The sequence below is a fragment of the Bombus impatiens genome, unplaced genomic scaffold, assembly GCF_000188095.3.
Source record: "Bombus impatiens unplaced genomic scaffold, BIMP_2.2 scf_0023, whole genome shotgun sequence".
Classification (NCBI taxonomy): Eukaryota; Metazoa; Arthropoda; class Insecta; order Hymenoptera; family Apidae; genus Bombus; species Bombus impatiens.
In genome coordinates this window covers 813,728-829,374 of record NT_176442.1, presented here as the reverse complement: position 1 = coordinate 829,374, position 15,647 = coordinate 813,728, and the positions used below count along the sequence as shown (strand labels likewise).

The window sequence follows — 15,647 nt, the reverse complement described above, 5'->3', positions numbered from 1 at the left end:
GAGCTCTGTACCGTGAATCTGTGTAAATATACAAAATTGCTCCGCAAGCTATAATCGAGCATTAGAAATTTCTTGACACAGGTATAAAATTAAAATCTCCGCTCGAGAATAGCATCACCTTTTAGTTTGGTTTATCTTTAGCTATTTTAGCTATTGTAGGCAGTATTTTAATCTTTCCTATTTACAATGATTTCATCCCAAACCTAATAAATAACCACATCCTTTCGGTTCGTTAGTTATTGACAAAAATACCTTCCACCTTTCCGGATCTCGTATATCGCGCTAAAAGTTAGTTTTAGAAGTCACTGACAAAACATTTACACTTCTTGCCAGGGCAAGTCGCTGGTGCATTATAAATATTAAACCCCTTCGTGCTGAAAGCGTAGTGTGTGCGCATGGTCCGACGTAAATATCCGCGATATGATGTACGCGTAACCAGCGTTAATATTAAACAGTGTGCTTACATAGCTTATATCCTACAAATGCGTTAAAACGAACGATCCTGACACTGATAGGGTATTGGCCTGATGTCCGAGTGCAAAACAAACTTCGTTTCTCTCTCCCCTCCCTCGCTCCTGCTCACATTCTCTACAGAGACCTAGTTACTCTAATTAATCACTTAGGTACGATGCGCCACTATACTGGTTTTCGCGGATGTCATCTTATATTACGACACGCCACTATAGTGGCTCACTTTACTGACTCATTCACCGTTTGAACTAAATGATCTTTTTTATTTGTCTTGTTTCACGTTTTTCTTGCCCTCGCAACGTTCTATAACAGTGTTATATAGACAGAATATATAGTCTTTGTTTTTGATACGCCAGCGTCAAATATCAACTGTTGCTTTCCGTTAAAATAAAAATACCATTATTATGCTCTTTTTAACATACCGATCCGTAACATACCCTTATAATTTTGTAGAATCTTCAACCTCAAAATGTCGCTTCAAATTAGAAAACGAAGAGCAATTTGAAAAACATTGTCACCCTATCAGTGTGAAAGTTGTGACGTGGTCTATGTGACATACCGTGCTTTAAAATATATCACACTCAATTGTATTATTAATTATTAAAGTAAATTATTAAAGTTAAAGTATATGCATCATATGTTTAAGAAAAATTGTAATTTACTTATAAAAAGCTTCATTCCAATATGCTTGCGTAGAGAACAGCATTATCATTTGTCACACATTGCAGTACCGTATATCGTTTACGCGTAATTCGCGTCAAACTCTGCCGTACAGAGAAACAGCCCCGCACAAAATTCAACCGTACCTAAGAGGTTGAGTGTACAAATGGAAATAGACTGCGTTATACATTTTGTACGAATTCTCGATCAGCTCTAAATATGCAACGCGGGTAACAAGAATACGCTATTTTAGAGTTCGATTCATTACATGTATTGATATTTCCTTTTACAAAACTGACAAAATTTTGCGAGCTGCAATTGCAGACTTCCTGTGGAATTTTGAATATTATTAATTTTCTTTGAATATTATTAATTGTTTATAATTATTCATAAATACGTCTCGCTACTGTATTCCCAAATTTCAATTATCTGACGCATATTAGAAAAATATACATATGACGAAATTTATATGAAAATTGATGCAACAATATGGTACGAGCTCTACGACAAAATAAAAATTACTTCTGAAGTTGTTCAAAAATTGCGTAAACGCTAGAAAATGATTTGAAATAGGCAAATAGATGAGTTTTATTCTCTCGAAAGTTTCATGAAAACGCATGCATTGAATATTTGACAATACGTTAAAACTTCTTGTAATTGCACGGTTATTAGTTTTGCCATTCGAAGTCTAGTTGCGGTTGCCAAGATAATTTAAAACAAATTCCGTTTCGTAGCATAGAGAATTTTAACGTAGCGATCTAAATAGTAAAAATAGATATTAAAGATAAAACTGGCCAATCACTGGCTTTTATTAACCTATAATCTTTAAATTATCTAAGACTATAAAATTAATTCAAAAGCTAGCTTATCCAATTATTCGCAATGACCGCCAATCTTTTACTAGTTTTCATGGAATCGAAGAAACGAATCGGTATCAATTTCCTAAACGATGCGATTTTCGAGCGGAAGCATCAGCATTCTGTCACGAATTTTCGTGTTCATTTCATTCGCTCGAATTCTCATCAAGTCGTACGCGACTGCACTTAAAGTGATTACAAAAGTTCCGTGAAGTCTGGAACACTGTGTTCTCCTTTGCTTTTATGTATAAGAGTTCAAGCCGTGCCAATTATTAAACGAGAAGCGTATAAATGAATTAATTGTGATAAGCTTGAAGAACCTTGTAATGTTACACATTGACTTCGTTATTTCGGAGAAGGTAGAAATGATGAGAAAGAAGGAAATATATTCACAGGTGCTATGTATGTGCTAACATTATACTCTTATGTTATTGAATTACACGTTATACATGTAATTCAATACGTTAACCAAGAAAATGGAACATTATACCTATCGTATCATATCGTTGTATATATCGAAATAAAATTTCCAAATGTTAATATTTCGTAAACATCGTAAATGCAGCGGCAGCGTTATTATACGCGATAATGTTGGTCGGTTTATATTTGATAAACATCGCGGTGCTCTCGAATTAATACCGATTCATGCTTTCCTCAAAGGTAAAGTTTCCACTTTTAGCATATAAGCTAAGCTTTAGCAAACTTCGGTTTCATCGGTCAGAAGTCAAATTCGAAATTTTCATTCGAGTTGCTATGTCAAAATTCCAAGATTCAATTCAAATTGTCACTGAACCACTTATCGAGCTCATTCACAACAATTAGCTACTTTAGAGATTATTGATTCTCTACTCGATCTCAAAGGGTTTTTACCAAATGGAAATTCAGCACGATCCAAGGCAACGACGTAACGAGAATAATTACTATTCTAAGAACAGTAACTATTAAACTGGTCGCATTAGAGCGATTTGTCCTCTTTACGATTACTACATATAGTAAAATAGAAAAACCTAAATATGATGTAAATCCTCAATTTTAATTAGTTTCACTCGATAAAATATGCGACCGATAAAGATGCAATGTTTGACATAGCACGTAATAATGCAATTGAAAACGGCACAACGGCAAAAGATTGAAAACAGATAAAAACGAAGGAACATGGCGGAAATATGCAATTTAATAACAGTACAAAAAGTTTCAATAAGGAAAATGGTAACGACAAGGGAAAAAGAACAATTTCATTGAAAGAGTGGAATCAGAGCAGAAGAAGACAAGGAAGATTCTGAAAGAAATTAAGAAAAGAAAAAGCAAGTAGACGAAATATTGAAGGGAAAAAGATTACACGAAAGAGATGTACGAGGAAGAAATGGGATTACGGAAGAAGTTGGTCTTGAAAACATAAGAAGGAACTCCTACGCCTCGAACGTCAAAAAATGAAAATGAAAAAGAAAATATTCCGGAGAAAATGAGCGAAATGAACAAAGTTAGATGTACAGCAAGGGTATGGAATTAATAACTGGAATAAACTAGTGGAACACAAAAGTGTAACACAACAATGTGCGCGGAAGAGGTCGGAATTCCGGAAGAAGTACTGTACTCGCAGAGAGAGGACAGAAAGCAACAAATGCAAAAGAAGAATCGTGAGTAAAGGTCAAGCTCTACGGAGAGAAAAGAGATTCGAAAAACGACAAAAGCAAACATCCAGGCAGAGCTGGAGAGTGAAAGAAGAAATTAAAAAAAGGATACAAAGAGGAAAGCGAGGAAGGGAAAGAAGAATCGGCTATAAATGCAGGAGACGATGTTTTTCAAGGAAAAGAGGGAAGGGGGGTCGTCTTTCGTCTCCGTCTCCGGTGGGTTGCTGAAGGGGATGTTAGTTGTGGTGTATGTTTCTCTAGTCAGAGCACGCGCAACGTAATTGTGAGGGTGGTGAAGGGTGTGCAGGACCGAAAGGCTGGTAACACAGCTGCCGTGAAATGGTCAAAGAGAGAAGAGAACAGAAGGAAGAAAGGAGAGTCGAGAAGGTTTACAAAGGTGGGGAAGGAGAGTTGGAAATCCGAGGTCGTTCGACAGAGGACGAGAGAAGCTGTCCTAAACGAGACTGGGAGGATGAAGGAAGGGCTCATTACACCACTCTAGTACTCACATGGCATACGTGATCGATAATGAAATCATGTGCCGATCATTAAAGTAATAGAAGTATCACGTGAAAAGATAAACACGGCAAGCAATTAAACGAGCTTCTCCGCGTTCGATCCTTAAAAAGTAAGAATCCTGAATACCGTTAAATGAATATTTCTACGTAAAAAATAGAAGGTTCAAAGGAATGAATGTTTCGAGAATTTAAGCTTAAGGGAGTAATCGCCAAAGCGTTCGTTTTTGTCGACCGATTGAACATTGTATTCCTTTTTGCAGTGTACATGTGTTGCGAAGAAGCAATACTTGCCCGTGAATGGGATTTAATCCCTCAACGAATTTAAGTTCGTAAAGGCTTGAAATTAAAATTGCGGAATTACTGTTTAAAGAGGTGAACGAGAAGATATATAGCACACTTGGCCAATTGCAAATATGGCAGTACTATTTGTTAGATAATAATTCATAAAACAGTGTTTTTATCGAAAATTTCGCGACATTTAAAATTACATTTACTTGCATTTATTTGATGATAAAATGGTTTGAAATTGCAAATAATATTGATGAATCGAACACATGTTCTATTGAAACGATAGTATTTTGTGAAATGAGTAGGATAATATCCAATTAGCTAAAAATCGTAAAAATACAAATAACATCGTAAATCTGTCGTATCGATTTATGCAAAATTTTGTCATACCCATTTTTATGTCGATTAAAAAATGATCTAATTGAAAATATCAACTCGTTATACGAATATCCAGACGGAACACAATTATCACAATTTAATTTTTAATTGAAGCCATTTTATCGTTTCTTTATGAAAACAATTTTTGCGCCTCTTTGAATGTTTCTAACAAAAAAAAAAAATCGAATCCTTTTAGAGAACGTAAAACAAATAGTTCTACAAAGAACTGGTATGCCATTAAAAATTACTTGTACCGTGTGATTGATGCCAGTTATAGAAAAATTAGCAACCTACGTGTTCTACCCAATTTACATTTATAATAATCACATAACTACAAAATTCTCTTCAATAACCATTATTCCTTTCATCAACGAAAATAGGAACTTCTCGTTTCTCGGCAATCATCGACGAAACTAAATCATACCTGCGGCTATTTTTTTAATCAATACACCTCTCCCCAACTTCGGAATGAAAAAATCGGAAGGAGAAAGGAAGACAAAATGCGAAGAAACGAAAAGAAGAGAAGAACTAAAATACGAAAGTCGTGACTCGACGGAGGGCAAGAAACAAGAGGAAACTTGGCGGATATTGAAGAAGATCGTAGTCTCGATGGTTGTTCGGGCGTCACACGGCAAAAACCGTGAAATCGGGAATCAGTCTCAACTTTGGTCAGCCATTGCAAAAGAAAGGGGGCGAACTTTGGAGCGCGAGTTTCCCTTAATTCTGGCTTCAAGTTGCCGGACCTACGTGACGAGATATTCCAGTATGTTCTTAGTACGTGTTCCTGGAAGGGACGCCAATTCCCCGCGCCGTCAACCCTCTGTCCTTCCAGAGACAGATGAAAAACGAGCGTCTGAGAGAGGCTGTCGCGTGCTTGACCCATCCGAACAAGTAAGCCCCCGGATGGCGAATGGAATAGTTGACTATACGTGGAATAACTTATAGCATATCGTTGCTCTTCGCAGACACGGAATCTACATACGTACGCGTCAAGAGAACGTTACATACTCACATTCTTGTCCAAAGGTACGAGGAATCGAGAATCCTGGAGAATAACGATACGCGATCGTTTATCTGGTTCGCTAGTGCAGCGATCACATCATGATCCTCCTTCTTTTTCGGTCTTAAATTTTTGCAGTAGATGAGTTCGTTGGGAAACTGTTATAAAGTAATGTAAATCGTATTTAAATATAATAATTAAAAATGAACTAGAGAATGTAAAATAGTGAATACATTCAAGACAGTCTCTCTCTCTCTCTCTCTCTCTCTTTCTATGTATGAAGAGAATAATTTATTGTACGAGAATGTTACCTTAGAAATCTTTGTTCGAAAACGAACAATACAAAATGATTTTCCATAGTAAAACACACTTCTTGACTCAATTTCTCCTTTTACTTCGAAAATTTAACTCCAATACGTTCAAATCAGGCTAAAAGAACAGCAGTATCATCAGACAAGCATAAGACGCGCTTCTAATGAGTAAAGAAACTTCCCTGCGCTAAATAGAAGATTCTCTTGAAGCAACGATATTCCTTGTCTTGTCTTGAAAAGGGGCGGAACAATCGCGATTAAGTTTCACAAGGATAAACCGCACCGTGGCGAATTTTCTTGCGTCTCGAGGAGAGTCGTTGCACTCCCACTAAACTAACTCGTAGCGATACTCTAAGAGCCGGCCGAGTTCCCGTCAAATTTGAATTCACGTACCACCCGGAAGGAAACTAGTTCATTGGGTGGAGTACTAAGGCGGAAGCCAGTCCGGAGAATAACAAAATGAAGTCGAATGTACGTGGAATAATACGTTCTCGGGTGATACGCGCGTATAATACTTTTCGCTTCTTGAAAGATGTGTCCTTAGTCACCTTTCCCCCATTCTCCCATCTTACGTGTATAATCTCATATCAGATCATCCTATAAATAATGGGCCCTTTTGATTCTATATGAAAATAAATAACTAAGATGCACTATAAATAAGGTGACAGGTTAACTTAAAAAAGTAAAAAAGCTAAAGTACTTTTTCTGTTGGCAATCATTCCTTTAACAATCTAGAGATCTATCAATTTACTCCAAACGTCTTACTCTAAATATCTTACGCAGCAACATTCTGTAGAAACGTGTAACTATAATATATTCCATAGAAGAACGTAAAGCCCAATGTTTTCAGCGGCCTTTTTCGAGTCTTTTTCTAGGAGAGAGGAGACAACAAACGGGACAGACAGGTTACAACGAGCCAGCTGTACAGCAACGCGAGAAGCAAAGCTGGCGAGGCGTTGAGGTATTTATATTGGCTTCTCCAGGCCTGACAGTGATCTACTGGGAATTCGACCCCCTGTCCTCCTCTGTCCTTTTGTCTCCACCGCTTTTCCAGCGAGCATCGACGCCTCCCTGTTCCACGAGCGTTGTACATGCCCGCGTCGAACTAATAAAAGCTTCGTTGATCCTAGGTGGTGGATAGCTGGAAAGGGGAGGGCAACTCGGACCGGGGATGCTACCAAAGAGACGAAAACAAACGGAAGTGATGAGTCGAGTGGGACGAAAGTGAAGACAGGCTATTAAGCGATACCGGAAGGGCATGTAAATTGATCGAAAGAGAGCGGGAAACGAGAGTTGATTGTAAGCTTTCTCTGCATTTGTAGAATCGTAGCGTAGGTGCAGTGATGTACGATACAATGTGCTTCCTTCGTCTCCTCGGTTTAAATTGGATTCTTTCGAGTGTCTTTGTTCGTTCGAGTGCTCGGGTATTGGAAGGTTATTTTTCTTGGCTGTGAAATTTAATGTTCGAGGCATGTATCGGGAAGCCTTAGAGATTACTTTAGAAGTAATGTCTAAAAAGGGTTCGATAAATACGAAACATGGGTATCTTTGTATTAACTGTATTTTCATATTTCAACCGTATTGGATTTTGCCTTAAAAAAAATTCTTGACGTCATCAAAAGTAATCAATTTAACATGGAACGCCTCTGTAATAACCAACCATTTAAAATATGGTAACATTATAATAAATAGTTGTAAAAATATATTTTCAATGTTGATATAAACTAGAAGCTTCCTTTTTCAAAGTGCTTTGTATTTTATGTTAATAAGACGATCGGTTCATAAGAAATCGTCGTTTGAAGCGAAGTATAATTTTGATTATTTTATTGTCTCCGTATTTCTCACACAGTCAAACATTTCGCTTGCACGATTTCACTGACCTATCCCAAGCATATGGTGGTTGTGACAGCATAACAGTGTCCATTTAAATTCATTTGAGGTGTAGGACGTGTAGGGTGCCAAAGAAATACTCGGCGTTTTATTTAACAGTTCGTTTATTAACTCGATTAGCGGCTTCTTCACAACTCTCGACTCACGACACGTACTGACGACTGCTTACTGACAACTGATCTCTTAATCTGCTTTCCTCCCTTTTGTCATCTTTCGATATCCCCACTACGTACGTGTTCATTAGTCAATGCTCCATTAGGCCTGTTAGTACTTAAGCTTTGTCGTGGCCCCGCTTATGTTTGTCGATCTTTCATAAACAGTCTTCCAGCGATGCTATACTATGTACCGACGAAACCGTTGGAAGGAGAGTCATATTTATCAGAAATCAGTAGAGATATAGATTTTAAACAAAGTGCGTTTTCAACGGCTCATGTTTTTTTAAATCACAAGTAGCTTAAGCTGTAAAATTGTGCAATTTCTTACTGTAAATTACATTCGTACAATAAAACAAGTTCTCGATAGCTTTTCATAAAAATGTATCAGTGATGAATTAACCTTTAAATGGCTGAAAATAAATCTGCGAACAAACTTTACATCGAATTCAAGGGTTACGAATAGCCTAAGTCTTCTGTGATTAATGAAGATTGCTAGGAAATCTCGACTAATCGTGATCAATACACATGACCGTAGACAAATTGAGATTTAGAATCTACGTTCGCTTTTACAAATCCAATTTTCATCAGCGAGGGTACGCGTAAATTTAAAAGTAAAATTTAACAAAACAATGTAATTGCTATGGATACCTGGATTTCGACTACTGCCTCCCATAACAAAACTTTCATTTATTTAATTGAAAGGCTAACTTAAGAAATATTAAATTTATTATTTCTGTTCATGTATTTCATCTTGTCTTTCACTTCACATAACTTTCCACAAAACCCTTAATCATTACTGTCCATCACTTTAACTTTATCAATCGTTCGTAACGTAACACAAATAAAAATATCACAATTATCCAAGTCTCATCCACCGTCATCCTGAGACGTCAAGCTACTTAGTTGATAATGTCGAGTCGAAGTGCCTTCTTCATTGTTCGATTCTTCTGGCTAACTTTCGATATTTTCCACGAATTGACCCTGACTGGAGTACCAGAAGCGAGCTATGCACGGTTATCCACAGCGAGGAAACTCCATAGCAATTGTATTTACCGCGTGTTTTCGTTCGTTCTCACGAAGCAACCCAGATTCATTTAATTTCAGAACGCTCCGCTTAAAACGAGCGCGCACAGGCGCGCGTACGTACGTACGTAGGTATATAGGTACGGTGGCTGCGTGAAATGGTTTCAGAGGGGGATGGTTGCGAGCGGATGCCCGACGGCTATAGCTGCGCGAGGAATAGTCGACCATAAAAATGTCCGATGGAAACGCAATTAAAAAATTACTGGCGCGCGTATATATCTGGCAGCACGCCGTGCTGCGCTTGTTTTTCGCCCACCGCGGATCGCCGGTATTAGCGAGCCTTGTCTCTCGTTCATCCGCCCACGTCATCGAGCAATTTTGTCTGGGTTTGTTTATTTCTTTACCCTTTTCTCTCTTTCCCTATTTTTTTAATCGTCGTTCCAATGGATTCTTTTGATCTGTTTTAAATCTATCTGTTTTAACTGCTACGATCAAATGTAGGTAAATATGTAGGTTAATTCTTTGGTATAGTTGAAATCGAAATTCTTCTATTACGCACTTAGTAACATTTGTATTCGATATACACATTTCCCGAAAGGGTATTAACGATAATAAAATATTTATTTAGCTGCAAAGGATATGCTATTTTAGCTACGAATGAAACAAACTAAAATCTACTAATCTGTTGAATTCATTCAAATAAATAAAATATCGCTTATCGAACAAATCACTTTCCTAAAAGAAATGTACCATTGTTTTTATAGGCTAGTTATTTCCGTAACCATTTCTTCTAATAGCATAATCAAATCAAATCCAGCAAACTCAAAAATGTTGGCACATTCAAAAGCGCAAAAGCTCGTCGCGGAAACCGCAATTCAGTTCAGCCAATTTCTTCGTCGCGTCGCGTCGCGCCGAATCAATAATAATTCGAATGCAGGGAATTCCATGAATACTAACAGGACTCCGGTTACCCATCATCCCTACCTGTCCCTGCTCTCTCGTTTCTCATTTTTCATTCCCATTAGTCTTCATTCGGTCCACTTAGTCTCGGCGATCGGTTTCGCCTTCTCGACGACGAAATGCGACGCTCGTTATTCCCTTGAATAAAAATGACGTTGAAAAAAAGAAAAACAGGAACAAGACCAGCTAGGAAGAAACAAGGATTGTTCGTGATTCGAGCTCGTTCGTGTGATCAACGAAGGAAGCGACACGGAACGTACACCGATTAAAATAATTGGTTAAAATAATCGAGGAAGATAGGAAGGGCGGTAGATGCATCCAAAAAAATAAATTTATTTTTATAGATTAAGGTTTCAAATAAAATAATCATTCTTAATAATACCGATAATTTTGTAACAATTTTCGTTTTAAATATCATGTTACTTGATATTATTTTATATTCTGATATATCGTCATCAATTACCTTTATTGCAGTAAATATATATGTGTAAAACACAAGTGAAGGTTGAATATTTAAAAATCAAGTAATTTAATTCAGATAATTATAGTCATTTATGATTCAACGATATAGTTGAATACAATTGAGGCTTAGGATGGTATAGTAGAGTTGAAAGGATCCGTAATATGATCGACGATTTTTGTACGCCGCTATACAACGAATTGACGTGAGCCAGGGAAGGGACGAAAGTAAATCGGGGATTAAAATTGATGAACGAGTCGTCGACGTACAATTTAAGTGTAGAATAGTTCGATCGACTTGGAACAGAGGAGAGTGAATTAATTAATTGTTATCTGGTCATTATTTCAACCTGTTCGAGTTGTACTCGTATATTACTAAAGATAGCTACGAGATAGATAACTCAGTACATATGATATCGAAATACATTGTTTATTAATGAGTATGTATCCATTGTGAGTGTGATAGCGTATAATGTACTATACGAAATTTTGGCTTGCTCTTAACGTTTAATAATCACAATGTTTAATGTCGTGATATGAGCATTAATGCATGGAACGTACTTAAATAATTGATTCGAGGATTTCCCCTTTAATATAGCAATACCAAAGAACTGCTTATAATACCAGTTGAATGTTTATCACTTCAAATCATTCGGTTTAATCTTTTCACCAACGAAGTGCCATAATCCCGAATTTTCTTCCTATGACGAGTTGCGTAACAATTCATAGCAAATGTGCAGCCGATAAATCAACAGTCATAAATACAATCGTACCAAGGCATGTCAGCTTCTTCACCGATGCTGATCCACGAGAATCTTTGCCTCTCGAGGCAGCGCGAACGGCCGATCGTATCGCTTTATCGCCATGCATCGAACCGCGTCGAACCCTTACAACCTCAACCCTTTGGCAGTTACCCTCGATTGGTATTTTTATTTCGACTTAGCCGAGCTCCTTGACGAAACTCAAGAGACCGCATCGAGGTTACCGAAAGGGGAAGAGCCGAGGAAGTAGGAACAGAGAGCGGGAGTGAAAAGGCAACAGCAGCTGGAGTTCGGAATTCTGGTAGATAGGTTGGAACGGGGGTTGTTCGAGTAGCAGGATGTCGCGTGCAACTTTACCAATATCCAACACGTTGCCACGAGCGCAAGTGTGTGCTGAATGTCACTATAGACACGTATGTGTACGGGTGTGTATATCTAGAGTGTGACATGTAAAGGCGACAGAGTGGTCAATGAATTTACATGACGGAACCGATCAATGTGTTACTTTAATAATAACATAAAACTGGAATTGGATCTTTAATAAATTAAACTCGGTGTGACGGACGGGTGGCTTGCTCCTTTCGAATGATGTAAGTTTTAACGAATGAGAGATAAAGGTTAAGTGGTCGAAGGATTTTGTCGAAGAGAAAAGGTGTAATACATTCATCCATAATGTTCCATCCGGAACATCAAAAGAACGACGTCCTTGTCGATGAAACTTATAACATGTTCGTGGCAAAGGCTATTTTTCAGTTGGAATCTTAAATTATTAAATTATTAATATACTGCATACTCTTTAAAATTGTAATTTATTCCGCACTCAGTGGGCAGCAACGTGTTATAAACTCGGTATTTTCGAAGGGTAATTTGGAAGCATATTGTAATGGTACAAGTTACCGAAGTTACTAACCTTCCCAAAAAACCAAACACCTTGCGTCAATTCAGGTATCACGCCAACATTACTAGGAAAAGGCGTGTCAAGGATATATGGAAGGGTAGTTATGACACTCAGGATGCCGTTCATCGGAAAATTAATTTTGACAACAACCAATCAGCGTGCGTCCTGAACAAATCAGAGAGAACTTAAACAGTTCGAGCGGACTAGACATTCTTCTAACATTTTTCAAGAATCAAATACTTTCTGACATTCAACTAATTCAGACATTTTCGCATGACATTCAGACAACGTTTGAACATGTCAGGCATCCTTCAATTCTAGTACGAGCAACGCATATATTCAAAAAGATATATACATATACTGTGGTATATTCGTTTTCATACGTTTCTATTAAAGTTCAAGCTTTCCTTGTTATTATTGAAGTAACAAGTGTGTCCACTTCAGTTCTACCCTACACATTCGTACATCGTAGCTGATAACCGCAGTTATTCAGCGCACAACGTTCGTGTCCAAGTCAAGGGATTGTCGGAGATAGGCGCGTTCATACGCGTAAGAATAGAAACGCTAAGAATCGCGCGAAACGTTAATAAAGATAGGAAATAATTAATAAGAAGAAGATGGACGCAGTGTGGGATTGTACAAATTAATGTATGACGGATGTTTCTAACATTATAAATACTTTAAAAAACTTCTATAAACTGCGGTAAGCTAATAGGCGAAAAAGGGTTATGTCGAACAAGCATGTCAATAGTTGGGAGAAGCTCCTAGATGATCAAAGGAAGCCCTTAATGGATTGAGTAAATTGGGTACACGGAGAAAAATTAATCATACTGATAGATTGCCATACATATTTTCTTTTCTCGATGTAAAGAGAAATTTAAAAAATACAAAAGCGTATTTATGATTAAAATGGAAAATGTGACAAAATATTCAATATGAAAAAGTGTTCACTTAAATGAAAATTTCCATTTCAATTTTTGTGACGCGAAAATATACATGAAATTCTAAGTTTAAACATATAATAATATGTAAACGAAATCATACATTAATACCGGATCTTTGCATCATGCTAAAAAATATTGCCATTTAATCCACCACAAATTGTGTGCATATAACAGCGGTTTATAGTTTATGGCGACAACCACGTGCTGCACATATACGTATATACATTCCACACTTAATTGCGGACATGTTAATAAGATTTTGTAAAAACTTCCATCATCGTGCCTCAAAAATAAATTTAAATTTACACGAAATCCTTTCTTTAAAATTCATTCAGCTTACTACATAATAGAAAAGCAAAGGCGTAGTTTATTAAAGTAACATATCCTGGATTTCTTGTAAAAATGCAAAGGACGAAACCCTCTATCTATGTATGATCTCGTAATATTTGTTTTTCGATGACAAGAAAATGAGCTTTTGTAAATCGATATATTCGCTACTACTGCAAGGATGCAATTAAATCGTATCCCTGATTAGAAATTCTGCGCTGCGATTTTATAGGTAAGTTACCCGTGGTAACATACGTCCACCGTCTCTGTATCAAGTACCTTGCTCTTGTCCAAGTGGTCGATAAATTTACACAACCCAGACGAGATATCTCGGAAGCACGGGTAACGGTGTGTGTGGTTTTCATGCCGTGATAGCGATCGAAGGAAATACGTTTTCGTAGAATCGAATATTTGTCGTGTAAGATAGATACGAATTTGCGTACAGGATATTCAATAAAATGAAAAAGTATACGTCGAAGCCGATGATATCGATAGCTAGCCGTCCGCTGTTCCCGCCAAAGAAAAATTTCTTATCTGTCGGAAACATCCGTGAACCATCGAACGTAAAAATCTGTTGAAACACGGAATTCAGAGGCTGTGTATACCTAGGCAGTGCCGAAATATTGATGCAAAATGTTCTCATTTAAGAGTATAATCTCCCATGCAAAAGCGAAACACACTACAAGGAAGGTAAGCACTGAACCTCAATAAAACCAACAATGAAAGTCCTTACCAAGCAAAGAAATCAACAAAAACTAACATAAAAAATGCTCAAAGGTAGGATAGCTCGGTTTACTTTGAAGATTAAGCGTTTCGAGCCAGCAAAATGTAACGCACAATTCTGAAATATCTCTCCTCGACAAGTCTCGAAAAATGGTAAAATCCGGATGTTCAGGCGCAGGTTTCGCGTTAACATGCCAGTGATTCGTCGGAATATTACCGGTTGGAGTCCGAACAGGAAAAGGGAAACAGCCACGGGAAGAACGAAAAGTTATGGGATTGCGAGATAGGCGGGACGAGCACGAAGTAAACAGGACAAAGGTGATTCTTTGGTTGGTGTGTCGCCTGCAACTTTTCCAATATCCATCAGTGGAAATACGACGCGTGTACATTTGCGACCCTGTTCGACGAGACAAGCATGAAACGTCTGCGGGATGCTTCATTAACGCTAACATATTGCTTCCGATTCGATGCGACCATTCACGGGTTCGAACTTTCCCGCTCGTGAATCGGAGCAATTTATTCTTCCACCTGGATAACTCTGAAAGAAATATGACCGTAGGCTACCGTAGAGTTTCTGTAAACACTGTTTTACAATTAATTATACAGATACAATTGGACGATCGCGTTAATTATCGAACGGTAGACGCAATTCACCGAAACGATTTGCAAAAGACTCGTTAATTTTACTTCGTATCTGAATAATGCTTTGTTGACTATGTTATTGGTAAATGAGCGGAAAGCGGAAGCTGGAATATTTAATAATTCTCACTAATTGAAATAACGTTGAACAATGATAAATATACTGTAGATACTTACGCAAATTCATATTTTTCTAAATATATACTTTTATGAAATGGGATTCTCTAAATATTATGGCAAATATTATGATATTTTGTATATTGTGACATACTACGTACACTTTGCGTTTTTGCGTATTTGAATTTCTCATAAATGCATAAACATCCGCGGTTTAAGAATAATATTTAAAAGCAATTTGGAACTAACTTAAACAACTCATAGTTATGCATAGACGCGCAAACGTGTATTAAAATGCTATTTCACTGACAATTTTCTAAGAATAATTTAATTTCTGAATAAAAAAGAAGTTAACGCAGCACGTTATAAAGAATACGAAACAAAAGGTGAACATATAATAAAATAATCGCGTGATTTAGTACTGTGATGTATCTAATACGCGTCAAAATTTCGAGAACAGTAGCAAACGATGCGGTAGAAGAAATTGGATGATATTATTGTCGGATTATTCGATGTAAGGAGCGCGAGTTATTCAGACAATGATCGTCTTAGCAATTGGGGCTGTATTCATAGGTTTCAAGGACTAGCAGCACGTTCGCGGAAGAACGATTAAATGGCAAATAAATAGCGCTCATCG

General features: G+C 37.3%; 1 protein-coding gene and 1 long non-coding RNA gene across 2 annotated transcripts in view; one reads left to right on the top strand and one right to left on the bottom strand.

Annotated features, from left to right (window-relative positions):
- The window catches only part of LOC100745595 (lachesin-like), a gene marked incomplete at its 5' end in the record, with an annotated part of 85,456 nt that overhangs the window by 34,772 nt on the left and 35,037 nt on the right, over positions 1-15,647 (bottom strand). The window lies entirely within an intron of this gene.
- LOC117151674 lies at positions 1,077-14,562 on the top strand. The gene is made up of 3 exons (XR_004461766.1): positions 1,077-1,289; positions 5,945-5,952; positions 14,552-14,562. It is a non-coding gene; the product is annotated as an uncharacterized LOC117151674 (long non-coding RNA).